This window comes from Caretta caretta, chromosome 3, assembly GCF_965140235.1.
Source record: "Caretta caretta isolate rCarCar2 chromosome 3, rCarCar1.hap1, whole genome shotgun sequence".
Taxonomy (NCBI): domain Eukaryota; kingdom Metazoa; phylum Chordata; order Testudines; family Cheloniidae; genus Caretta; species Caretta caretta.
Window position 1 is genome coordinate 25744101 of NC_134208.1, and position 27742 is coordinate 25771842.

At 39.6% G+C, this 27742-nt stretch overlaps 1 protein-coding gene across 6 annotated transcripts in view; it reads left to right on the forward strand.

Moving 5' to 3' along the window:
- The window catches only part of CYRIA (CYFIP related Rac1 interactor A), a 75574-nt gene that overhangs the window by 9177 nt on the left and 38655 nt on the right, over positions 1–27742 (forward strand). For 3 of the 6 annotated variants that reach the window (XM_075126402.1, XM_048845547.2, XM_075126404.1), the window contains exon 2: positions 15815–15966. The exons of 2 other annotated variants lie outside the window; for them this stretch is intronic. The gene's annotated coding sequence lies outside the window, so the exon portion shown is untranslated. Of the gene's footprint in view, positions 1–10716; positions 10935–12103; positions 12169–15814; positions 15967–27742 lie in introns of those variants that run through there. One more of the 6 variants, XM_075126403.1, reaches the window with a different exon arrangement.

Below are 27742 nucleotides of genomic sequence, written 5' to 3' on the forward strand. Positions count from 1 at the left end.
CTGGATATGAGTCAACAGTGTACCCTTGTTGCCAAGAAGGCTTACGGCATTTTGGGCTGTATAAGTAGGAACATTGCCAACAGATTGAGGGACGTGATCATTTCCCCTCTATTTGGCATTAGTGAGGCCTCATCTGGAGTACTGTGTCCAGTTTTGGGCCCCACACAACAAGAAGGATGTGGAAAAATTGGAAAGAGTCCAGTGGAGGGCAACAAAAATGATAGGGGGTTGGAGCACATGACTTATGAGGAGAGGCTGAGGGAACTGGGATTATTTAGTCTGCAGAAGAGAAGAATGAGGGGGTTGGACTAGATGACCTCCTGAGGTCCTTTCCAACCCTGATATTCTATGCTTGTGCCCTGTTTACTAAGTTATCTATATTGCTCTGAATCAGTGACCTATCCTCCACATTATTTACTCCAACTTTTGTGTAATCAGCGATGATTTTGTGTGTATGTGTGTGTGTGTTTGTTTTTCTTTCAGGTCATTGATAAAATGTTAAATATTGTAAGGCCAAGAACTGACCCCTATGGGATGCCACTGAAAACACATCCACTCAGTGATGATTTCCTGTTTAGAATTACTTTTGCAGTTTTTAATCCATTTAATGTGTGATATGTTAATTGTATATTATTCTGGTTTTTAAATCCAAATACTGTGCAGTACCAAGACAAACATGTTACAAAAGTTTGAATATATTATGTCAGCACTATAACCTTTATCAACCAAATTTATAATCTCATCAAAAAAGTTATCAAGTTAGTTTGACAAGATCTATTTTTCCATAAACTCATGTTGATTACGTTAATTCCATTACTCTCCTTAAATTCTTATTAACTGAGTCCTATTATCTTGCTGGGATTGATGTCAGGCTGATGGGCCTATAATTACCGAGGTCATCCCATTTACCCTTTATAAAAATTGACACAATATTAGCTTTCTTCCCGTCTTCTGGAACTTCTCCAGTGCTCCAGAGCTGATTGAAAATCATAATTAATCTTCCAATGACTTCCTCAGCTAGCTCTCTTAAAATTCTTGGATGCAAGTTATCTGGACTTTATTAGCTTTTGTTTAATATCCTCCAGAGGTACTAGGATGAAGGATGTAGGATGAAGAGTATTTTTATTGCATGATGAAACTACATCATCTTTTCCCTCAAATACAGAACAGAAATATTTACTGAACACTTCTGCCTTTTTTGCATTATTAATAATAATGTATTATGGACATTACAATTACATTACATTACAATAATGTTGTTATGGACCCATATTATTGTTCCTAATACATATATTTTTTAAAAACCTCCTTATTGTCCTTAACTCTACTGGCCATAGACTTCTTCTTGTGTCCCTTGGCTTCCATAATCAGTTTTCTATAATTTTCTAACTTCTGGTTTATATTCCTAACAATGAGCTTTCCCTTTCTTTTGTTATATATTATTTTTAATTTTTTTGTAGCTATCTTCACTTCCCCTCTAACTGGTTTTTTAACCAGCGCAGTCTTCTTCCTTAATCATTGGATTGTGGCTTTTTGGGAATCTAGTAAGGTGTTCTTAAGTGATTCCCAATTATCATTCACATTGTTCTGAGTCAGTTCTTCCTTCCAGCTAATTGGCTCATGATTGTTTTCAGCTTTGTGAAATTGGCCCTGTTAAAGCAAAATAAATAAATATATATATAAATTAATTACTGGGTTGGACTCATTCTGCTTGTACATTATAAATATGATTTATACCAAATTATGATTACTTGTAGCTAAGCGAACATTAATTTTTTGTTCTGTGATCATCTCCTTGTTAGGACAAGTTCTACACTAATACATTTTTTCCCCATGTTGGCAGTACAATTTTGTAGTTGGGAAATTTGTAATCTGTAATGTTTAGAAGTTCCGAAGAAATTTTAGTACTGGCAGCATGAGACCTCCAACATGTATCATTTAAATTGAAGCCCCCCATGATCACATACCTTTTCTCCTATGTATTATGGATAGGGTGCATAAGGCGGTTAGCCTTTTCCCTATTGTGATTTGGTGGTCTGTGAGAACATTGATGCATAAGCATTCAAGATCATTTTCTTTTGAGTTATCAGTGACTTGGAAACAGGGAGGAAGGATTTTCTCATAGTATTTAATATTATTTATTTAAATGGCTTGTTTCTAGATTGGATCCTTTACATAAAATCTGGAAGTTGAAATTGCTAGGATTGTTTCTCTTCTGAGTTGTCATTATTTCTAGAAACTATTAGTGTCTAATGCTTCTTCAGCCGGATAATCCCCTCCTTCAGTGTAATTTGATTTCCTCTATTAGTATATCATGTAATTTTGTAGTTCTGCAGTTCTCAAACTGTGGTGTAGAGTAGACTGCTGGTGATTTCCATAGAGGATGTTGTGTGCTGCTTCAGCCTTGTTTTCAGATCTGAAGGGCTTGGACACCTGTAGGAACAGCTGGAAACAAGGCAGATCCACCATAACGGATTCCAGTAGAGGCTCCTCCTGCATAGAAGAGGAAATGGGAGCTGTTTTATGTTCATCTACATTACATTTTTAATATCCGTGATGTAAGCTCTAGTATAGACCATGCTTAGGCATTTTCAGCACTGTTTCAGAGTAGGGTTTCACAACATGGTACTGAAAATGTCAGACACTATCACCAGTGCAACTGTATCTGTGCTGGAGAGTGTGTATGAAATTCTGTAGTGTAGACAAGGCTTCAGGGACAGGAACTGTCATCTACTAGCTAGAATGGAGCTACCAATTGTATCAGGAGCTGTCAGTGAGACAGGAGCAACCCCTACCACTACATAACTCTCTTGTGGCAGTCTCCTTCTTCCTGCACATAGTTCTGGGTGTGGCAGGCTAGTATTGCAAGGGAGTGGGGGAAGAATCAATGAGTTGGGAGAGAAATAGTTGCACGTAGCAAGGGGAAAAAGTGTGACTTCCCTCCAATAACAGGACAAAATAACAAACATAGCAAACACAGTAAACAATATCTAAATACTTTCCTAATGTTACATTTCCATATAAACAATCGTAATTACCACAAGGACAGTTAGTGATTACAAATAAGATCAGGACTGGGATATTGGAAAACGGGGTCCATGAGACTCTCTCAAAGGTAGTCCATTTGAGAACCCCTGTTAGTGTGATAAGTATTGAACAGATTAGTGTCTATATGGTGTATGTCTTGAGGTTCTTTATCTTTTTCCTTTATATTTTTGCATCAAATATTACCTCTTTTTAAAAAAAATTCTGTTGTGTGCTTTTAATCATTTATGTTGGTTGATTTCAGATCTTGAGGTGAGTTTAGGCTATATCGTTTGATTAACTGATTGATTAAATTTTCTATGAGTAGAGAGGCTCATGGTTTGAATATTTTCCTTTTAATGGTATAGGTTTTGTGAACAGATCATAAAGGTTTTAGGTGTGTGGCTAGTTGCTTATCCATTAATATAATGGATGTAAAACCAATTAGTTACATTTTGACAAGCATGGTTGGGATTGGACTATTTATTTGTTCATTATGTCATAGATAGTTGCACAGTGTCTTTTACTGAACTTAAAGAAAATCTACCTAAAAAAATTCCTTTTGTTCTGCTACTGAAGAACTCTGTGGGCTGCCAAGTCCTTGCAGTCACCACAATTGTAGTAAATGTTTATACTTTTGTGAAAGCAGTTATTCAGTATGATCTGTTTTATTTATAAATCAAAGGGTTACTGTCAGGTTAAAATTCACATTTAAGAAGCATATTCCTTGCTTATGTTTGAAATAATATTTGATTATGAAAACAAAATTAAAAACATTTGTCACTATTTATGCTGCTAAATGCAAAGAGCAAATCCTATGGCTATAAAAATTAGACTAGTAAGTTTTCTAACAAATTTCACTTTTAGGTTCTCATGTACTAGCAGTGATAGGCTCGCAAAAAAACCCCAAAACCAAGTTGTTCAAAAATGGTCACATAACCCTGCATTTTGAATCATATTTGACCCAACAGTGTCCCTTGTTAAAAGTTTGCATTTCTTTCGGTTAGTTTTAAGGCTGTTATTTCAAATGCTTACACATGTTCTTAACTTGGCCTGTGATCCTGCAAACACTTACACTTGATTAACTTTGTTTGCTGCATCAGTGCCCAAGAAAGCAGAGACAGCTTAGTTACAATATTAAGTGAAAATAGCTGAGTGACAACAGGTGGATTTTGGATCTGAGTCTGCAGCTCACATCCTATGGGGCTGGTGACTAGGCTGGACCTAGAAGTAATCTGTATAAGCAGCTATAGTTATGCAAATGTGTGCATGTCAGGCGCATCATCTTATGAGTTGGGCTAGGCTTCCTAATTGTTGTATGAGTTACTGAGGCCCCAAACTGAACTTTGTCTTGCTAATAATGCAGATCAACAACACTCACTGAAGGCATGCCACAACGGTGTGGAATGGCATTTATCTTTCTACAGTTTGGAGCCTTAAGAGGTTGACAGTGTTTTCTAGAAAGCCAAAGTTTTGTAACTTACATTATTAGTCTCTTTTCTGGTCCCTTTTTGTTGAGCTGCATTTGTTCAACAAGAGGATGTGGAGGTAGACACCAAAACATTATAGAACACATATAGTAATGTAGCCTAGTAAATACTGTATTACACAGTTTTGTATTTTACTTGCAGTTCTGAATCATTGTCAGTACATTTGACTCCAAAAGATAAATTCATATATTAGTGATATGGCAAATGTATTAATGTATTAATATGTATTAATGCCATACAAGAAGGGAATGTTAGGTAAGCAAATACAAATAAATGTCCTGCATCTTTTAGTTCTTAATATAGTCTTTAAAGTCTAGCCCAGAAACCATGATATATTTTGTGACAAGTAACTGCGTATGTATTAGCAAAAATGTTGATTTTTGTGTTCTACGTTTGTGCTTTCAGTGTATGCACTTTTCTTTTTCCACTGAGATAGGGATGAGTGAATAGGAGAGCAGCTCACAACATCCTTTTTCATATGTCGGTGCTGAAGGGAGCAGCTCTTGTAGTGGTGCTGACTTCCTTTTATTCTTTTGACCATAAAAGGAGAAAAACGCTACCATATGACTTGCACTGGAGAGAATCACAAGGCAAAAAATGCACGTTTTAAAAATCGCTTTAGGAAGTTTATTCTGTTACATTGCTTGCTGTATTCTATTTTCATGTTTCTACTTTGGTAAAAATGTCTAAAGTAACTCAGATCTGAGGTCTTTTTATACTCCCCTTCCCCCCCCCCCCCAAGTTTTGTGCATCTCAGTTCTTAACAATTTTTTTAAAAATAGAAAGGCCATATTACTGGTAAAATGAAGAACAGCTTTAATTCTTCCTGGGAATATTTGATAGTAACATCTTCAATGAACATCTGCAGAATTGAAATATATTTTGTTCTGATGAATTTTTTTGTTAAACAACTTTGAACTGAGGCCCTAATTGCTCGTTCTTTCCCTTGATGAGAGAGGATTCTGATGGGGAGCTGGATGTAAAGAGGGTGGGAGGTAAATTCCAGCTCTTTCACCACCCATTTCTAAACCTTGCAGAAACATTTCTCCTGGGGCTGAGAAGAAAAGCTTTCCAGAGCATTCTCCCATCCTGTGTCAGTGACTACACACACAATCACTCAAGAATCACTTGGATTTTACAGCGTACCATACAGTTTTGTCAATAGCATTGTTGTTTTGGCTACTTTAAGCTAAAATAGACCAGCAATTTGAAAATATATAGCAAAAAACTGGGATTGTAGATTAGCAGCTGTACAAAATCCTTCCATTGTGTGGATATTTGTATACTGTCAAAAAATTGCACATACATTGCACAGTGGGGACCAGATTCTTTGCTGCCTTGCAACCCTGTGTAATCATTTACACTTATGCAGAGTGGGTTAAAGCATGTTTTTTTGACTAGGCCAATGATACTCAGACCTCTGGTTCAGGAGCCAAATTAATGATCAACATTACCCAAAAGAGCTACAGTAGTGTGAATTCATTGTTTCATTTACTTTAGTAGTATATATTCATGTTTAAACAATATGACAGGAAATATTTAGTGTGTGTATAATTATATAATAAAAATTCTCACAGTAAAATGACTGACGAAGTATTATTATTTTAATCACTTACAATTGGTTAATAACATAGTAAAAGCATCCTGATCGGTTAATAAAATCACCCAGAGTTTGAATATCACATGCTGCAAATAGTCGCAGGAGATGCATTGAAGAGCCTCTCACTTAGTCTGAGTATGTCTGAAATAGGCAGCAATTGATACCCACTTTGTACCTTGTGTAGCCATTTATGTGAACCACTGGAAAATCACACCACTGGTGATTAAAGAGCCATTGTTTTGTTTAATCACAAATCGAGGGGAAACTATTGTATTAACTATGAAATTAAAATCTTAAAAATCTTGAGGTTGTGACTTTTCTTTAGGGGGAAAAAAGTTTTTAACAAATTGATATTAACAAACGAAGAGGATTATCTAGTCTGAACTAACTGCTATCGTCTACATCTACTAATCTGTTTTTGAAACAAGTGAAAACATAAGTAGATGTCACCCCCGCCCCATTATTCATAAACAGTAGCAAACATACAAACTCCTAAAAATTGGTGATTTGATTTTACATTCTCATTAGCTTCTCAAAGAGATCAAGTGTCCACTCCAGATCCCCACATAACAACCAGCCATCCTAATGAGTGGCAATGGAAGGCCATACGGTCAGCTGCTCTGTCTTGGCGTACCTTCATTGAAGCTAGTGGACCTATGCCAATTTATAGCAACTGACAATTTGGCCCAGAGTCTCTTCTGGTATTGGAAGCAATCCAAGGCGATTAGAATGAGGAGTCAGATGCTCAAATACAATAGAGGTGGGTACACTAGTTATTTTTATTATTAAACAGAGATTGAGAATTTCCAGGCTTCTAGGATAGAAGATGTACTTAAAATTCCAGATATTCCCCAAAGTGCCAAAAGTGTAGAGAGACTGTTGCCTTTGATCACTGCAATATGTGGATTGATATACACTCGCTGAGGATCAGGACCTTTAACTTTTATCTAACAAAATATAGCAAACCTCTAATAACACTTTTAATGAAATGTAAAAAGGAGCTGCTGAGTACCCCCTGTGATATACCTGGAAACTCAAAAAGATACTGTCTGCCGTGTCCCTGGTTAATTTTCAGAATTGTTGCTTCTGGAAAGCAGTGTCTCCAGAAATGGAATTGCAGCAACCCCCACTCAAGAGTATTATGTGAAGTATCACTTTTCAGGAAATTGTGATTCACAAACTTCCCATTGGTGCTGTGGGGTAAGCTATGACTGGTTTATCTTTAGACTTCTCAAACGATTGGCTGTAGGCATCTAGCATGCCGACTATGGCTATTGGAGGAGGCCTTCCAGATAATTAAATTGAAGGCCGCAGCTTGGCAGCATGGTGATAGGCACACTCATAATCAGCTGAAGCGAAAATTTAACAGCTTACACTCCACAATCACGAGGCATATTATAACCAAGTGGCGGATGATGTCGAATTTGGCTTAGCCGGGGTGACTTGAAGCCAGCATTCTGTGCCATTTGCAACCTCAGCGGTCAAGAGGTAGTCACTACAAACTGCATCCTGAATGACAGCCAAGGCCACCCATGTAAATCGGATGATGACTGTCTCTCACGGTGGGTGGAACATTATCACAGTGTCCTGAACCATCTTCCAGCTGCTGCTTATTCAGAGTTGGATGATCTGGCAGTCACTGCTGTTCCAGATCCAGACATTTGTACTGATGCATCAACTTTGGATGAAGTGAAGTGTGCCATCTCTAAGCTGAAAAACAGACATGCAGCCAGTGCTGATGGCATCCCCTCAGAGCTGCTAAAATGTGCTCTTGCTTCTATAGCAGAATCACTTCTGGCCATCTTTCCTCTGGTGTGGAGAACTGGAACCCTGCCAACTGCCTGGAAGGACAGTTTTATGATTTCACTCTATAAGGGCCCATGTTTGTCTAGGGAAGTGGATGTCAGCACCTTTTACATCAGTATCTGGTGTTAGGCAGGATTGTGTTCTGGCCTCTGCACTCTTTTGTCAGGCAATGGATTTCATAATGCAGCATTCTGTCAAGTCCATAGCCACTGAGATCGGTGATCTCTCGCTCACAGATCTTGACTACGCTGATGACGTTGTTCTTTTAGTACAGAGCCCTGACAGGTTTCATGAGACACTCCAGCATATGGAGGAGTCAGCGAAGATAGATCTCCATGTTTCGTGGTCAAAGACAAAACTGAAAAATCTAGGACCAGGTCCACCTGCGACTCCAATCTCTTTGAACAACGAAACCGTAGAATCAGTTTCTCGCTTTTGCTATCTGGGTTCTGTACTTACCAGCTCCTCCAGTTCTCAGGTGGAATTTCTCCATCGGATTGGCATCACAGCATCTGCCATGGGCCGTTTACAATGGATATGGAATCAACATCTTCATCTTAATATGACGACCAAATTCAGTATGTATTTGAGCTGTATCCTTCCCATACTGTTGTTCGATTGCATGGCACAGTGTCCATGTTTCGCAGACTGGACAAACCTGGAGACTTTCTACACAAAATGTCAATGTCTATACTGGGCATAAAGTGGAATGACTTCATCTGTAATGCAGATGGATGTTTGTTTGAGTCTACAGACTGCTGGGGCTATTGTCAGCGGGCGACACCTTATGCTTTTCAGACATGTCGCAAGGATGCCACAAGACGTTCCAGTGAATGCCATTCTCCAGGTAACTTGTAACATCTGGGATAAAATTCCACCAATTGTGGGGTGGAGGCAGAAGCAGACCTCCTAATACTTGGGTTCATCAAGTCAGTTCTGATGTTGGACTCAGGCTGTCAAGCCTTTGTGGTTGCACAGGAACGGACCAAATGGCGAATGATTGCTACGGCCAATTGGCTAAGTGTTGAGAAGAAGCCGGCTGTAGGAGGGATTCTAGCCACATTTAGAAAGTAAGAAGTGATATCTGGATAAAACTGTTAGTATTAAAAATAATTTGAGGGACTCAGTATTGTGTAAGTGGTTTCTTTGGGGCATGTTTTATGTACAGCCAGCCTTTTGAAAAAGGTTTCTCATTTAAAAACCAAAACACTTCTAGTCACTTCAAACTTTTAAATAAAAATCTGTTAGCAGATTTTTACCCTGCTCTGTGCAGAGGATATGCATGCTGGCTAGAGTCCAAATTTATCCCCATCTTTAGGTTTGCTTTGTAGTTAGTTAAAATAACAGCACCAACACACAAACATAACCTTAGTGTGGCTGTTCCTAGGGTTTCCTCTGCAGAATCTCCCTGCTTTTTGGAGATGCTCTTACTGCTTTTTATTATACTAAGCTTAAACCAACTGGACAAGCTTACCTAACATCAAAGATTTGGCAAAAATACCTCTGCTTCTTTAAGTAGTGTTCATACTGTTGGTATCCAAATGACTTAACAGAAGACCCCTAACGACAGGTGCAGGATCTCCCCTACATTCCTTTACATAATAGTTAAACAATACATGTCTGTTATGGCCAAATCCTTACCTTATTGAAACCATAAATCTTTACAACTTCAACATACCCTTAAGAGCTTCTATCTTTTTGTTTTCTGAAATCAAAATACAGAAAATGTAACTTGATTTTAGACCATGAAACTTGGTACCTTAATGAAATTCTGAATTTTGAGGTAATTTTGTAGTGCCCTTATTTAGAATCTGGTGTCTTCTTTATATTGCATACTACCTTATTTAACCATTCTGTTTTTGTCTGTGGTCTGCAACAGTCAAATTTGCAGTCCTGTGTTTAATCTACTTTGCTTTGTACATGTAAGTACTTCACTATTTATGCTCTGTTGAATACTGATCATATGGCTTTCGTTATTTCTTAAACAGTGGGAAACTTTCATTGTAGCAGCTGTGTATTGTCTTAAGTTAAACTGGGTGCAGAGTAAGACTGTTCAGAAATCTATGTGTAATAAGCTTGGCTCCAGGCAGGTTCACTCGACTGTTGTGCTGAAGATACTGAACTGATTCCTCCTATGCTTCATTTTAAAGTGCATTTTGACCAGCATTAAATTGAGTTGCTAGGTGGCACCAAAATAGTAACAAAACTAAGGGTAACTCAAAGAGGACAAACATCACACATTAATTTGGCATAATGCTTTTGCTAAATTTGAAAGTGTAGTGATATTGCATTTTATTGGCCTTACAGTGAAAGAGAAACCTACAAGTACTGGCAGCTGTGAGAGAGGTTTCAACATACTGTATGAATCTGATGTAACAGTTACTTGTACATATCTTTGCTCATTCCTACTTAGGACAGAATACTACAGAAAGGGTAATAATTTTGATAACATGCTTTAACTATTTTCTTGATTCTTTGTAATCTATCTGGGGCTCCACTGCAGCCACTTTTAAAGTAGTATTGAAAGTTTATTTACAATTTTGCATGTAAAGAAGACTGTTATGTGTTAAGTATTCTGCTTTAATTGACAACATAAGAATCTTTGAGGAATATTCAGTTCTTAGAGACTTTGCTCCCCTCTCTCACTGTGCAGTTTCCCAATGGTTGGCATTTTTCTCTCAAACAACCCAAATGTTACTCCGTGGGGAATTTTGCACCACTGGACAATGCAGAATTTTGCAGAAATTCATGTTGTGCATGCAGAATTTCCTCTTTCCTCCCACAGAAATGGGTTGCAGAGTTGCTGGCCAACACTAGGGGCCATTGGACCCGGCAGAGCCCCGCTCATAAATAAAATATACTATCGGGGGAGAGCAAGGGAGCTGGAGGGTTCCCGGCAGCTGTAGGTCCCAGCATGACCTGAAGGAAGGAGGCAGCGGCGCACAGGAACCTTTGTGCAAGCCTGGGACCAGCATCAGCCTGTTTCTCCCTCTGAATCTCTTGGCTCCAGGAGGGTAAGGGGTGTGAGTGTCTGAGTGGGACAGATGGAGCTCTGCAGCTGGCCTCTGGGAAGTAGAGGGTGTGAGCGTCTGGGCCAGGAGCCTGCAGCTGGTCTCTGGGGGGAAGGGGGCTGTGAGTGTCTGGGCGAGAGGAAGGGGTGGCTGGGCTCTGCGGGGGAAGGGGCGTAAGTATCTGGCTCCCCAGCTGGGCTCTGTGGCGAGGGGGAAGTAGGAGCTGGGTTGTCCTAAGGCAGGGGTGGGCAAACTTTTTCTTTTGAGGGCCACCTTGGGGTGTGAAACTGTATGGAGGGCTGGGTAGGGAAGGCTGTGCCTCCCCAAACAGCCTGGCCCCTGCCCCCTACCTACCCCCTCCCACTTCCTGCCCCCCTCAGAACCTCTGACCCATCCAACCCCCCCTGCTCTTTGTCCCCTGACTGATTTCCCCCCCCCCCCCATCCACACCCCTGCCCTCTGGCAGATTCTCTCCAGGACTCCCACACCCTATCCAACCTCTCCCCCCCCCACACACCTCCTGCTCCCTTATCCACCCTGCCGCCACCGCCCCCTTACCATGCTGCTCAAAGCAGCAGGAGCTAGCAGCCCTACCATCCGGATGGAGCAAGCCGCGCTGCCGGCGTGGCTGCAGGGGCGGGGGGACAGCAGGGGAGAGGCCGGGGGGCTAGCCTCCCCGGCCAGGAGCTCAAGGGCCAGGCAGGACAGTCCCATGGGCCGTAATTTGACCGCCTCTGTCCTAAGGGCTTCTTTAATTCTCTAATCCTGTGGGAATTTTTGTGTGTGTGTCTGTATTGTTACAGACATACTTGCTGATAGGTATTTTGAAATAAATTGCCAAATAATTGAAACTGGTGTTATACAGTGTTACTTTGACAAATAAAATTTGCAGAATTTTAAAATATTATGTGCAGAATTTTTAATTTTTTGACACAATTTCCCCAGGAGTAAAATGTTTCTTGCCTCAACAACTTTTGCCTTGCAGGCCATTCACACATTCATTGCTTGCTTTATGAAAAGTATTTCCTGACATCTGTTTGCACTCTTCTTTAAATTTTTCATTTTATGCCTCTGCACAGATAATAAGACAGTGTTGTGGTGGCACGATCTGTGTCACTGCCTCTGTGGTTTTTATATGCTTCATTTTAAATTGCTTCCTAATTCTTTTCTAGATATATAAACCTCTCCCTGATCAGGCCTTACGTTCTGGAAATCCACCTCCTCACTATTTCTTATGGTATGTCTACACATCCCACAGGAGCGAGCAAGCCTCCCAGCCTAGGCTGACAGACTCGGGCTAGCAGAGCTCATGCAAGCGCTCTAAAAATAGCTGTGTAGCTATTGCTTTGAAGTTGAGGCTCAGGCTTTTGAAACCGCCCCCATTCATGCTTCAGAGCCTAGTTCCAGCCTAAGCCTCAATTCAAACATGTTAGTTATTTCCTGTTTAAATTCCTTTTGAGCATCTTTTTATTCCTCTGTTCTTTATAAATGTATTGCCTGTGATGTACCCTATTCCAGTATCAATCATACAGAAGCTGTTTGGTTTAATTCTTTATGCATTTAAATGTGGGGATTTTTTTTCTTTGACTGCAATGAATTTAAAGATTTCCAGCAATGGCTTTTTTAATTCTTGGACAGGACTTGAAAAATTTGACACCTACCACTTTGAAGATGAAGGCAGCTTGAAAATATATCTGCGTTTTCATACAAATCTCTACTCCCTCCAAAACAAACATATATCCTGAGCATTTTAAAGGAATGAGACCGTTTTGAACTACAGTATATTTAATTATGACATTATTAGCCTACTTTCAATTTAGTGGAAAATTAAATGAAACATTAAAACTAACTTACTAAGTCTCCCTTTCTGTTTTTGTGCTTTCTTTCCCTTACTGACATCAGTCTTCTGTTTTCTTTCATGCAGTACTAGGTTGCTGTTACGGCTGTAAGACTGATGATTATGACTTCTGCAATTAAAAGATTATAGTCTTTCACCTTGATCAGCTTCTTTTAAGCAAGAATCTGACAAATTTAGCTCCATATGTGTCCAAGTCGTAAAGAGTGTTTTTTAAAGTTAGCTAACTAGCTAACCACTTTTAAACAGTTTTTCTACAAAATGATTTATATTCTCTCCCATGGCCAAACCATGACTTTTTTTTCTCATTTTCCGTAGCAAACAATTTGATATCAAAATACTGTGTGCCAGACTTCTTTTCTAAACTAAAATTTTGAACTTTTCCCCATGACAACCGGATATAATCGTGCTGTATTTTTATTTGCATAGCTTTCAGTTCGTCCTCTCTTTTTCGCATGTCCTCCTACAAAGAGCTTGAAAAAGATCCCAGATGCCTAATAACTGGAGGACTATGTTTTTAAAAGGAGGTGCTTCACTGCCCAGTGGTAATACCCATTTGAGAATCCAATGTTCCCTTCCTTGTCCACTGTTGGGTAAAGGAAGTGGTCCTGGATTACTACCAGGTTCTGTCCCTGGAATTTGCTTGTGTGTGTGTGTGGGGGAAATGTCTCCATTTTCACATGTTTTGGTTTTTAAGTTTCTGATAAACCTGAAACCCCCAGCCATCCTTTGGCTACTGGAAGGGGGAAAGGACATTCTTCTTGTTCCTGTCCTGGCCTGGCTGATGAGAGCAAATATGGTGGTAGTTATTCTGCTTCTTCCTCGGGATGTTCTTAGCCTTCTGCTGCAAGAGGGGAGTGTCCAATACTGTATCCATCCCATAACTCCACTTTTTCTGTTGTCCTCACCAGTGAATAGCTTCAATCAATGCTGTTGTTTGATTATACTATGACAAGCAGAATAAAATTGCCCAGTGTTTTGTCAGTTTCACTTCTGCCTTCATGGTTCTCAATAGCTGCAATGGAAACTGACAAGACTCTGGTCAGCTTTAACTGTGGTGTAACATGGCAAAGCTCTGAAATTTTGTATTTAGCACTTTAAAAATGCATTATTAATAGTCAACTTTCATGTTCTGAGATAAATGACTCTTTACTTGAGATGTAGGTTCCTTTATGATGAATTATTGTGCAACAGAGTTTGTTACCAAGAAGACTTGCTCTAATGTCTTGTAGGCATTTGGTCAAATTCTCTTACATTTCGTTAATGATAAAAGGATGCGTTTTCAGACTTACTTATTTTATTGGTAACAATTATTTTAACCTGATCTCTAAAACTGACAAATTGCAGTCTCTGCCTAGATGTCTACAAGGCTATGGAACATCTCTACGGAGGTAGGGTTTAGCTCACGCCACAAAAATGTTGCTTTTTAATGTATCTCAGTTTTCCAGAAAATGGTTTCCACTGTTAATTCTCAGCATCTCTGAAAAATCTGCTATTGAGTGCTGTAACCTACTGATGCCTTCAAAATTCTTACTAGCTATGATATTCCAAGACCTTTTTTGAGGCCAGCATAGAATGACTAATTAGAAAGACTGATTGTTTTCTCTCATGCAGTAAATTCTTGGACTCTGGTTAAGCGAAAGAAGACAGATTCTCTCTCTCTCTCTCTTTCTATCATGGAGTTTTGTTCGGGTGTGCAGACGTGCAGGCAGAACCATAACACTCTAGCAGTGGTGCAGGAATTGGCGCCACTGCCTTATGAAGCCCCACTCATGTATGGCCCCCAGACTCACTGCTCCCAGAAAGGGTTTTTCCCTGCTCTACATCAGCTTCCCTTCAGAAGAGATTCTAAAAGGGCAGATAAGCCACTGAAGGAAAAACTACCAAGGCAGAAAGAGCCTAACCAATTCTGTTTTGCATGATGGGGGATGGGTGGCTTTTATCAATAATGGTTTCTTCCTTTCCTCCATATGGATCTGTTTTCCCTTCAGAGTTTTGAGAACAAAATTCACCTTCAGGCAGAGATCAAGCATGAAAAATTTCAGAGAGTGAAAACCTGTGATTAGATTGGAAACAGTTACTTTAGATTCTACTGTAATGACAGCTATAGAAGTGCAGCTCTGGGATTTCAAGAGTCAAGTTTTCTCCCAGTAGCTTATTTGCCTGATTACCTCTGCCTCTAAACTTGCACAGCAGAGGGAATAGTAAACCTGGATACTTAGAGAAGAGACTTCTCTTTTCTACTACCATATTAGAAATATTGTGGTTATGGGTGAACTGGCATTTGAATTCAAACCTTTTGTTTAGTGGCTAGTAACTTTTTTAAGTTGATTTTGTGTCTGTACTAGGAAAAGCATGAGCCTTCAAAAGTAACTTCGTAAACAAACAAACAAAAACAACTATGCCGCTGTTCTTGAGTTCTTGAGTATGGAATGAATGGTGGATTTTTAGCCATAAAAAAGAGAGATTGATACGCTAGAAATAACCCTGGTGTGTGGTTACTTTGTTTTTCCCTAATAGTGACTTGTGATATTTTTATTATTATTATTATTATTATTTTATTTATTATTTTTAAAGCTTTGGTAATCTTCTGAAAGTATGAGAGCCAATCTCAGAAATCTTCCACTATGCAAAGGATTTTGGCAAAAGCAGTTCGTTTACATAAATACTTGTTTTAAATGAGTATAGGTATTATGACGAGCAGCTAAATTTTACAAGGCATGTGTCTCACGCATTCCCATAATTTAGTTGAATTCTTAACATAATGCACATGCCTCAGCTGCATGAAAACAACCTGCACCAATCTTGGCAGCAATTCACCAATTTATTCCCAACTAATGTGTTGAGACAGTTCAACAATAGTTAAATATTTGCATGAATAAAAATTCAGATTAAATATTTAAAAAATTCAGCTCCGCCACAGGTTTAAAATTGTTGTTCTAAGTCTGTTTTAACAATGTTCCAAATTTCACTTTTTAAAGAATGAGTAAAGGCTTTCTTTGATAACCCAGTTTGTTTTCTTTTTAAGGTAGGGAAGTGTCATCTGCAAAGTTGAAGGAAAGGAAAAGCATAGTGATTCTGGGTGTGATTCCTGTGTGTTTTATGTGACAGACGGATGCAGAGTTTCTAAGCCCATTATTCTAGATTATTGAACCTGAACTGGAACTACTACCTTACTAGGTAAGAAATTGCTAAGTGTGTGAGTGATTTATATGCCTCCCCCTTTGCAGTGTTTAAATGAAAGTAAATATATATTCTGAAATGTAGCATATTGTAAACTTGTAGAGTGTGTATTTTTGTTAAATGTGTTTGGCTTTATTGGAGTGCCTGCACTTCTTAAATGATTGGTACAGTGTCCCCACGAGAGAGACAACAGCAACAGCTCTGCATGGACAACTTTGAAACAGCTGGAAACGTCAAAGTCTACTATGGAACTTTTAGTTCCCAGCATGTTAGAGCACTGTAGATTTATACCCCAGCTTGTGATGCTCTAAGTTGCCTTATAGATAATCTTTTGGTCTCCCTCCAAGAAAAGACTTTTGAGGCATCATGAATGAGAAGGGAGCCTGGTCTGAAAGACCCTACAGACTCCACGGTACTCTCTCCTTGACGATGACTTCTCCCATCACACTTCTCTGTGGGGGAAAGCCTTGCTATTTGGCTACTGCTGTTCACCCTTGAGGGGAACAAAAACTGAAGAGGAAAATATAATGCTCTTGTTAGCACTATTAATGATGTACAAGTTCTTGATAGGAAATGTTCTGGATCTCTAGGGCAGCATGTCGCCCAACTGTTCTCATCAGCTCTGACTTAGACAAGCTGCTCTTCACCAGTTCTTATTCTTAGCTTGTTTGAAAACTTTGGCAGATGTTGGTGTTTGAAGCGGACTGTCCCTCAGATAGTGACTTCTTGTCAAATCCTAAAGGGAGGGACAATTTTTTGTTTTCTTTGCATAGTGTTTATTTTTGTGGGACAAGGCTCATTAGAGGAAGTCAGTTTGGGCTAGTGGTTCCTAGCAGAAAGAAAAAGAGCCTGCAGCTGTGTGGAAATGAGTCTTTAGGATAGCTCTTCTCTACTCTGTCAACAGGACAGCTGTTTTGCATTATCCAGCATGGTATGCTATGAGCAAGTGATTCCCAAAAGAAACATCAAAGAAAAATCAGTGTTATGAGCAGAAACAAATCAGTTCATCACATCAGAAGTCTGCGTCATTGGGGATATCAACAAAACAGATTTGGTTCAGCCACACTCAGATAAACGCAGGGAACTCAATGCTAATATTATAGATGTGATGTAAAAGGAACAGAATAGAACCACCAGCAAATTTAAGGATTCACTTTTTTAAGGCCAGAAGGGACTAAAATGATCATCTAGTCTGACCTTCTTTATAACATGAGCAATAGAATTTCACTCAGTGAGTCCTGCCGTAGAGGGAAGTATTCTCTACCATGTAATATGACGCCATCAAGTCCATAAGTAAATACATACTGAGGTGCAGTCAGTAATCAACATAGATGCTTTGGCATTTGGGTCTCACTTATTTTTCTTGGCCCACATTACGGGGGTCCTTCATGAAAGAATCCTATGGGATTTAACAGAAAATTATTACTGGCAGCTTTCCACAGGATTTTTTTTTTTAAGTATAAAAAGACATAAAAGTATAGAAAGGGTATAGAGAGGATATTGCTCTCAATTAAATTCTAGGGCTCATGCTTCTTTGAGAGAGGGAATGGGGGCTGGGCAGCAGTGCAGCTCATGTGCTGCTGCCACTTTCACAGGCAGGAGCTGAGGGGCTGCATAGCCAGAAGCTATTGCTCTCAGCTGAATGGGGGAGAGGAAGTTGAGTGAGCCAGTGAGTGAGTGGCTGAAGGTGGAGGGGTGTGTGCGTCTGTGTAGGATGGAGAAAAAGAGAAGAGGGGGGATTAATTAAGGCACAGGACAGAGATATTTTGGGTGGGGGGGAGTGAGGCAAGGAGAAGAAGGAAGAGGACTAAGGTGAAAGTACTGTTGAAAGAGGAAAGGATATAGGTGGATGAAGGAAGAACAAAAACGAAGAGGGTCTAACACAGAGAGTCTGATCTATAATAAAATGTGGAGTAAAGGTAGTAAGGGGTAATGAGGAATAACAAAAGCATAAGATATAGTTAATAACCATTTTTTAAAGTTTATTGAATAAAATTAAACAGCATTCTGGTCAAATACAAAACACTACTGTCTTTGTTCTGTTAAGTGTCAGGGTTGTGGCTTATAAAGGCTCTTTTGATATAATTATTTTTTTTTCACTTGAGATACTGGTGTTTGTGAAAATTCTGCAAGCCCTGATTATTTGTTCATTTGTTTCCAATAAATTATATATCTAACACTTCAGTAACTTCTTACCAGATGACACATAAGTGTGTGTATATGTTGTCTACATTTGCAGGAACTTGTTTTAAGTTCTAAATGAGTTGCTGATTGTTTATCTGAACTTTCATAGTTTGTTGGATACTTTTCTTACTCAGAGGTGTGCTCATGAAACTTTGAAGACTTTTGCCACTTCACTCCATTTGCTACCAAAAGTGGGTTCCAGTAGAGCTATTTGAAAGATGAAGAAAAATTGCAAAAAATAAATTTGAAAAGTAGTTTCTACTTGGCAGGGTTTAAAAAGAACCGTATGTGTGTGGTGTTGTTTTTTTTTTAATTGGCAAATGAAAACTTCCAGAGCTATTGTTACCAAACACTGTGTGGAACTGACAACACTTTGACATTAAGAAAAGGAGTACTTGTGGCACCTTAGAGACTAACCAATTTATTTGAGCATGAGCTTTCGTGAGCTACAGCTCACTTCATCAGATGTTTACCGTGGAAACTGCAGCAGACTTTATATACACACAGAGAATATGAAACAATACCTCCTCCCACCCCACTGTCCTGCTGGTAATAGCTTATCTAAAGTGATCAACAGGTGGGCCATTTCCAGCACAAATCCAGGTTTTCTCACCCTCCACCCCCCCACACAAATTCACTCTCCTGCTGGTGCTAGCCCATCCAAAGTGACAACTCTTTACATAGTCAAGTCAGGCTATTTCCTGCATAGATCCAGGTTTTCTCACATCCCCCCCACCCCCATACACACACAAACTCACTCTCCTGCTGCTAATAGCTCATCTAAACTGACCACTCTCCAAGTTTAAATCCAAGTTAAACCAGAACATCTGGGGGGAGGGTAGGAAAAAACAAGAGGAAACAGGCTACCTTGCATAATGACTTAGCCACTCCCAGTCTCTATTTAAGCCTAAATTAATAGTATCCAATTTGCAAATGAATTCCAATTCAGCAGTTTCTCGCTGGAGTCTGGATTTGAAGTTTTTTTGTTTTAAGATAGCGACCTTCATGTCTGTGATTGCGTGACCAGAGAGATTGAAGTGTTCTCCGACTGGTTTATGAATGTTATAATTCTTGACATCTGATTTGTGTCCATTTATTCTTTTACGTAGAGACTGTCCAGTTTGACCAATGTACATGGCAGAGGGGCATTGCTGGCACATGATGGCATAGATCACATTGGTGGACGTGCAGGTGAACGAGCCTCTGATAGTGTGGCTGATGTTATTAGGCCCTGTGATGGTGTCCCCTGAATAGATATGTGGGCACAATTGGCAACGGGCTTTGTTGCAAGGATAAGTTCCTGGGTTAGTGGTTCTGTTGTGTGGTATGTGGTTGTTGGTGAGTATTTGCTTCAGATTGCGGGGCTGTCTGTAGGCAAGGACTGGCCTGTCTCCCAAGACTTGTGAGAGTGTTGGGTCATCCTTTAGGATAGGTTGTAGATCCTTAATAATGCGTTGGAGGGGTTTTAGTTGGGGGCTGAAGGTGACCGCTAGTGGCGTTCTGTTATTTTCTTTGTTAGGCCTGTCCTGTAGTAGGTAACTTCTGGGAACTCTTCTGGCTCTATCAATCTGTTTCTTTACTTCTGCAGGTGGGTATTGTAGTTGTAAGAAAGCTTGACAGAGATCTTGTAGGTGTTTGTCTCTGTCTGAGGGGTTGGAGCAAATGCGGTTGTATCGCAGAGCTTGGCTGTAGACGATGGATCGTGTGGTGTGGTCAGGGTGAAAGCTGGAGGCATGCAGGTAGGAATAGCGGTCAGTAGGTTTCCGGTATAGGGTGGTGTTTATGTGGCCATCGTTTATTAGCACTGTAGTGTCCAGGAAGTGGATCTCTTGTGTGGACTGGACCAGGCTGAGGTTGGTGGTGGGATGGAAATTGTTGAAATCATGGTGGAATTCCTCAAGGGCTTCTTTTCCATGGGTCCAGATGATGAAGATGTCATCAATATAGCGCAAGTAGAGTAGGGGCTTTAGGGGACTATTCTTCTTGTTCTGTTTGTACAGTGCCTAGCATGTTGGACCCTGGTCCATGACTGGAATTCTTGGGTGCTATTTCAATACAAATACATAATAAATAAGCAGCTTTCTAATCACACCCACTGTCTAGTCATTGTCAAATGTTCTGTCAGCATTGTGACATAAGCGAGTCTTAAGGAGAGTAATGTAATTGTAATGCCTTGTTATGTGTTTCTTTGGAGGAAGGATTTTGCAAAAAGGTGTAGGATTTTTAGAAAATGGGGAGGCATAGACTTATGCTCAATTTTATCTTCTCTGCTAGGTTGTTTCACAGTCAAGTGCCCGGATTGGAGAATACCTTTGAGTCCTTTGAGAGTATCACCCTGGCTATACTCTCAAGACTGGAGCTGTCTCAGTGGGCATGAATGGAGAGGTGTTCTCTGATGCAGCTTGTGCCCAGCCTATTGATAGCTTAAAATATTATGGGTAGGGTTTTCAAAGGCACCTTCGTGACTTAGGGGCACAAGTCCCATTGAGTTTTCATGCCCCAAAACCAGGGCTTTGAACTGTCACCAGAAGCAAACTGAGAGGCCTTAGGGAGTGAGTACAGTGTGAATTTTTTTTTAATAGAACTCATTTTTATTGGCCTGGTGTGAACTCTGCTGTGCCTACACAAATCAGGAAAAGTCCATTTTTAAAAACAGAATGGCCTCACTCCTGCAAGCGTTGAAGCATGCAAATTTAGCTATGCACATGCTTATGTATTTCCAAAATTGGGGCCTAAATAAGGTAGTCGTTATCTAGGCCACAAGTCAGATCTAAGACTGCACTCTGCTCTTGTACATACTGATGCAAATTCTCCACTGCCTTCTGTTTGTGCCTAATGTAGTCATTTACAGTTGTGCAAAATGGACATAAAGTGCTACCAAAACCAAATAGTAGTGTTTCATGCCTACTTGCACTTACTCTTTGCAGCGGTAAATGACTACATGAGGCAAATCAGGCCCATTCAGAGGCTAAGCTAATTCTAATGAACTAGCTCTTTGCCTGTAAACACTGTGAGTGCATCTTAGTCAGTCTGAAAATACTTCACTCTAAGTGTAGTATAATAACTTTTGGAAATACTAAGGGCAAAATCTTCAAATATTGCTGCCTAAAATTAGGCATCTAAATAGCTGGCATGATTTTTAGAGGTGTTGAGCACCCACAACTTGAATTAGCTAGAGTTGTGAGTTTTCAGCACTTACTTACAGATGCCTTGATATGCATCTAGGTTTCTAAATTTGAGGAATCAATGTATGAAAATATTATACAGTCCTTGGTTGAGCACTCTGCTTCCATTGTACTAATTTCAGAGTGGTAGCCATGTTAGTCTGCATCAGCAAAAACAACGAGGAGTCCTTGTGGCACCTTAGAGACTAACAAATTTTTTAGGGCATAAGCTTTGGTGGGCTAGAACCCACTTCATCGGATGCATGGAGTGAAAATACATGAAAGGATGGGGGGTTGCTTTACCAAGTGTGAGGTCAGTCTAACGAGTTAAATCAATTAACCGTGGGATACCAAGGGAGGAAAAATAACTTTTGAAGTGGTAAGAGTCACCCATTACAGACAGTTGACAAGAAGGTGTGAGTAACAGTAGGGAGAAATTAGTATTGGGGAAATTTAAGTTTAGGATTTGTAATGACCCAACCACTCCCAGTCTCTATTCAGGCCTAATCAGATGGTATCCAGTTTTCAAATTAATTCCAGTTCTGCAGCTTCACGTTGAACTCTGTTTTTGAAGTTTTTGTTGTTGAAGAATTGCCACTTTTAAGTGTGTTGAGTGACCAGAGAGATTGATGTGTTCTCCTACTGGTTTTTTAATGTGTTATGATTCCTGATGTCAGATTTGTGTCCATTTATTCTTTTGTGTAGCGACTGTCTGGTTTGGTCAATGTACATGGCGGAGGGGCTGCCACATGCTGTTTTTAAAAATTGATTTTTCATGATTTGTGTAGGCACAGCAGAGTTCACACCAGGCCAACAGCCTATTTTACACATCCACCTACCACAAACATTTAGTGCACATGGGCGAATCTGCAACCAATTCTTCACATCAATTAATTCAAGAGCTGTTTCAAGAGATTCCTGGGTGTTTTTAAACCCGTAAACCTGAACCAGAGTCTAGCCCTGGGTCTAGTCCCTGGGTTTCCAGGCACGCTCTCAGAATACAGATCTTCTATATGGTACCCCCTTGAGAGAGCTGGAGCCTGCCTTCCAGCTGCCTACTCCCTCTTGGTCCAACAGGGAGCAGATTCCTCTCTGCTTAAACACCTGCTGTCCCAGATTCCACCCAAAAGGTGTGAAGCATCTCGTTTATAGTTTAACTCTCTCAGGGGCTGTCATAAATATAAAGGGAAGGGTAAACCCCTTTGAAATCCCTCCTGGCCAGGGGAAAGCTCCTCTCACCCGTAAAGGGTTAAGAAGCTAAAGGTACCCTCGCTGGCACCTGACCAAAATGACCAATGAGGAGACAAGATACTTTCAAAAGCTGGGAGGAGGGAGAGAAACAAAGGGTCTGTGGATCTGTCTATATTCTGTCTTTGGTGGGGATAGACCAGGAATGGAGTCTTAGAACTTTTAGTAAGTAATCTAGCTAGGTACGTGTTAGATTATGATTTCTTTAAATGGCTGAGAACAGAACTGTGCTGAATAGAATAACTATTTCTGTCTGTGTATCTTTTTTGTAACTTAAGGTTTTGCCTAAGGGGTTCTCTATGTTTTGAATCTAATTACCCTGTAAGGTATCTACCATCCTGATTTTACAGGGGGGATTTCTTTTTCTATTTACTTCTATTTTTATTAAAAGTCTTCTTGTAAGAAAACTGAATGCTTTTTCATTGTTCTCAGATCCAAGGGTTTGGGTCTGTGGTCACCTATGCAAATTGGTGAGGCTTTTTACCAAACCTTGTCCAGTGGGGTGCAAGGTTTTGGGAAGTATTTTGGGGGGAAAGATGTGTCCAAACAGCTCTTCCCCAGGAACCAGTATTAGTTTGGTGGTGGTAGCGGCCAATCCAAGGACAAAGGGTGGAATATTTTGTACCTTGGGGAAGTTTTGACCTAAGCTGGTAAAGAGAAGCTTAGGAGGTTTTTCATGCAGGTCCCCACATCTGTACCCTAGAGTTCAGAGTGGGGGAGGAACCTTGACAGTGGCAAACAATGGTAGAGAAGCAGTTCTCTTATAGAAAGACTCTCTGCACAGTAGCTCTCTAATACATTTATGCTCTTTTACTTAATCGTTTAATGCACAGGAGAGTGCAGATCATAGAAAACAATAAACACTGCACTTGTGTCCCAGCGTTCCTCACTACTTCAGGACAGTTTTTGGCCTGTCGCAGGTTGTCCAGAGCTCTTCTGCTTCCATGCCAGTGCATGGTTCATGGCTGCCACATGCTGGATTGCTTTTCCATTGTGGACTGGAGAAAAATGGCCCTTGTGCAGACCAATTACTGCTCTTTTTAAAACCTTCCCCCTCCTCTCCCTCCCCGATTCAGATGACACCCTTGACCAACTTTCCCACATGACAAACCCTGTCAAATGACTTTGTTGCCAAGATGACCTCCACCTGGCTATGTCTGTCCTGGGCAGGAGTCACTCTATCTAGAGTGGATAGATTTCCAGCAATTAAGTACTTAGTCAACTATCCGCTATTGGTCAGCCCTGTATCTCTGTGTATTGGGGCTTCAGTCCACTGTGGAGGTGAAGAGGCAATAGAGAGGGTGAAAAGCTGCACATTCAAAATTAAGTTTGCAGCCTCATGCAGATATATAGTTCATAATTTTATAAATCATACAGACAGATTCCCAAATTATCACAGCATGATATGACATTTCTGTTTTGCATCTTTTTCATGATTGCTTTGTGCCTGGACATTTCTGCTATGTATTTACAATTGTGTTGACTGAAAGAATAACCTGGTAGTGCCAGGTTACTAATAAGCTTGAAACCTGTTAGTTAAATTGGAATAATGCTTAAATCTTTGATTATCCAAAATACTGTTCTTCAGTCTATTTTTAGGAAAATATTTGCATTGTGTTCAGATGATGATTTTTGCTGTATTGCTATAGTTGAGTAAATAATGCCACTTAGTGGATGACTGCTATCACTACAGCTTCTTATGAAGAATTAAATATGGTTCTTTATACTAAAAAGAAAAGGAGTACTTGTGGCACCTTAGAGACTAACCAATTGATTTGAGCATAAGATTTCGTGAGCTACAGCTCACTTATACTGTCATTTTCTTTTATTTCTAGATAGAATATGCTAAAAGTGTCACTTTTTCAAATGACATTACACAGGTCCAACACTCTGGTAAAAGGAGAAGATGGTATGAGTGGAGAAGAGGTTTGGAAAAAAGTAAAATTTTTAGAAGTGCAGGATGGGGATGGAAATAGTTCTTTCAAATTCTAATGGAGTCCTCCTTTGGTTTGCTATGAAATCTAGAGAGGAATTGAATATATTTTTTTCTAAACACAGAATTGTGTGATAAGATGCAGATGCCCTATTAGAAGTATGTTCTCTAGTACTTTCCACTGCCCAGCAAAGTAATAACCTATACCAGTGTATCTGAGCAAGCTATGGTATGAGATTTTGGATGTGTCCAAAAATCATGATGAAAGTAATTAAGGCCAGTTTTTGAGGAAGTAGCAGGTGAGGAGCAGTGCGGCTTTAGACCAGGCAACGGTTGCGTCGGTCAGATATTTATGCTCTGACAGTTATGGGAGGAGAGAGAAGGAACTTAAGGCTGTTTGCTGTTCTCCTCTACTTCATGAAGGCATTTGATTCAGTTTGGAGGTAAGCATTATCGAAAGTAGCAAAATCCTATGGCATTCCAGATAAGATCATTGTAGTTATAAAAGCTGTATATGAAGACTCTTGCACTGCTATAAGAATTGGTGGAAAATGAAGCAACTGTTTCAAATCAAAGTTCAATGTAAGACATTGGGACAGGGAATCATCATTGATTTTCATTGTGGTTTTTAAACTGGATGAAAATGGAAAAATGTTGGAGGGTGTGACATTAGATGACCTAGAGTTGAGCTCCTTAGTTTGTGCATTGTACAACTGGTAGGCATGCTTGTTTAAATTTATGATACTCTTCACTCCTCTGGAAAATTTGTGTACTTGACTTGTACTTGCAATAAATGCCAAGAAGATTTAAGTGGTTGCATCTTGGAAAAGGGGCAGTAGACAGTGTTGAAATACAGCAACGGTGAAGTCATAAACAAGTAAAATCTTGTGTACCTAGAAAACTTGGTTAGTGCCAATGGCTCCATAAAGGTTCTAAGGAGTTGGGCCACAGCTTCAAGTGCTGCATAGACATTGACAAAATAGTGGCTGCTATAAACATTCATTTTGCTTCCAAAGCATGCTGACAGTATTATGCGATAGTTTAGAAGCAGCTGCTTTAAATGAAACAGACATCATAAGGCTGGAAGTAGTAAAGATGAGGTGTGGGTTTTTTTTTTTTTTTTTTAAAGATGGCTGATGTAAAATGTTCTGATTTTAAGATAAATTGTTAGGAGCAGAATACAGTGTGAAATCAGGATATGGGATTGGCGATAATCGAAAAGATTAGGATGGTGAGGAGAAGACAAACATGATAGGAAGCCAAAGAAAATAGTGCAAATGCAACCGGTGTGATGTCAGGACACTGTATGCAGGGACACAACCAGGGTGGACTTATCGGAGGAACAAGCCAGGACAGGAATGAATTGTGACTCTTCACAGCTCCCCTTGTCTGCAGAGATGCTTTGGGATGAAGGAGAAGCATTCTGCTTTTGACCTTGTGTATCAAAGCCACTCGAAGTGCATTCTATTAACGTACACCCTGATATGACTTGTATTGTTAGATCATGGCTTCTGAATTTTAAAGCTAAAGTCTTAAAAAAATCTGGATGTATGGTTAGACTCATAAATCCTTTTTTAGGGGCCAAAATAAGTGGCCTGATCTTTCTGCAGTGCTGAGCACCGAAAAGCTCTCATTGCCTAGCTTAGGCACCCACTTTTAAAAAATTGTAAACTAAATGTTCAAAAACAAATAGAAGTTTGGATGGCCTCAATGGAATATATCCCTTACACTATGAAAAAGTGATTCCTAATAGAAGGGGGGGGAGCAAATAATAAGGGGAAGTTACACTTTTTTTCTCTACTGTCTTGAATATATTCATGTGTGCTGTTGTCTGGACCCATTTTCCCTAAATACATTTCCATTGCTTCTCACAAGCCTGGCTGTTTTGTGTTTTTTTTTTTTTTTCTAATTGCTTTAGTGGGCTTTGGAACAGGCCCTGGGTTTCAACTGCAGAATTTTTAATGCATCAACAGGAAAGAACGCAATTTGATTTTCAAAACCCAGGATGAGTTATTGATAAAAAATTCCCGCCCCGCCCCTAAACTGATCAAGATTGCTGTGGAAGTTACTTAGGCAAAAAACATATAACTCCATATAATTTTTAGTCTCTTCAGAGTATGTTTTCATACTTCAAGCTTTTTTGACAGTTGTAATACAGTAATAGTATGGAATGTTTGGAATAATACAAAATACTTGAAATATGTCTCTTCCTTGTAGTTGCCCTTGAAAACAGCAGAGGGCACTATATAATCAACAAATGTCTCATTCCGAAGCTTGTTTTTATCCCTTTTTCACATGAAGCCATATTGAATGAGCAAATGTCTATAGACTGGTCTGTGAGTTTTAAATGTCTCCTTCACAGGAAATCCACTGAGTAGCATTGCAGGGTTGTCAAAACAACTGCACAATGTCCACTTTTGTGCATGTGTTTAACTTTTCTCACATCACTGAACAATATGTTTTCTTTGTATAATGGAGCTTTCTGGTCATGGGCATCTTGTAATATGAAGGGAGTAAACTGAGAATCATAAATGGGTTTATATGATTAGTTACTATGCAAATTTGACCTAATAGTAGTGAATTGATCTAAAATAGTAGTGTATAACAAAGCTGAACTTGAACATAAGCTCTACTGTGTATCAATTTTATTGTCTTAATAAAAAATCACTGCAATTTTCATAGCTAAATTAACAGTAGTGTCTGATAGTGATTTGCCACAGTTAAGTCTGTCCACATATTTTAAATTTCCTTTACCATTTTAACAAATTTAACTTTGAATTGCTAAATCTCATCGTGTGCTGTGACAAGGTGCTTTGTATTTGATCAGTTGCTGGATTTTTATTTCCAGACAATCTGTGGGATTAGTTAACTGCCTTCTTCACATTGCAGATTTTCTTTTATGACGACTTTGGAAAAATAAGACTGTAAGATTCCTCCCCGCATGAGCAGTCTTGTGAAGCTGATATTTTACATTCTATTTTATTAAAGAAGATTCAAGTTTTGTCTTACCTAGCTAGGAGTTTCTAAGATGTCTGCTATTAGAGCAGTTCGATCTTTATTTGGATCTTTATTTTGCCCTTTAAGGAAGCTAATGTGGCAATTAGCAAAAGGTGATATGCAAGGAGAGAGAAATGGCCCTGAGTGTTTTTGTTTTGTTTGTTCTTCGACTTCTCCTGTCTTCAAAGTGCATGCATGGGGAGGTCTGCTTAGGCTGATTTTAGACAGGACTTGAACTTCCAGTGGA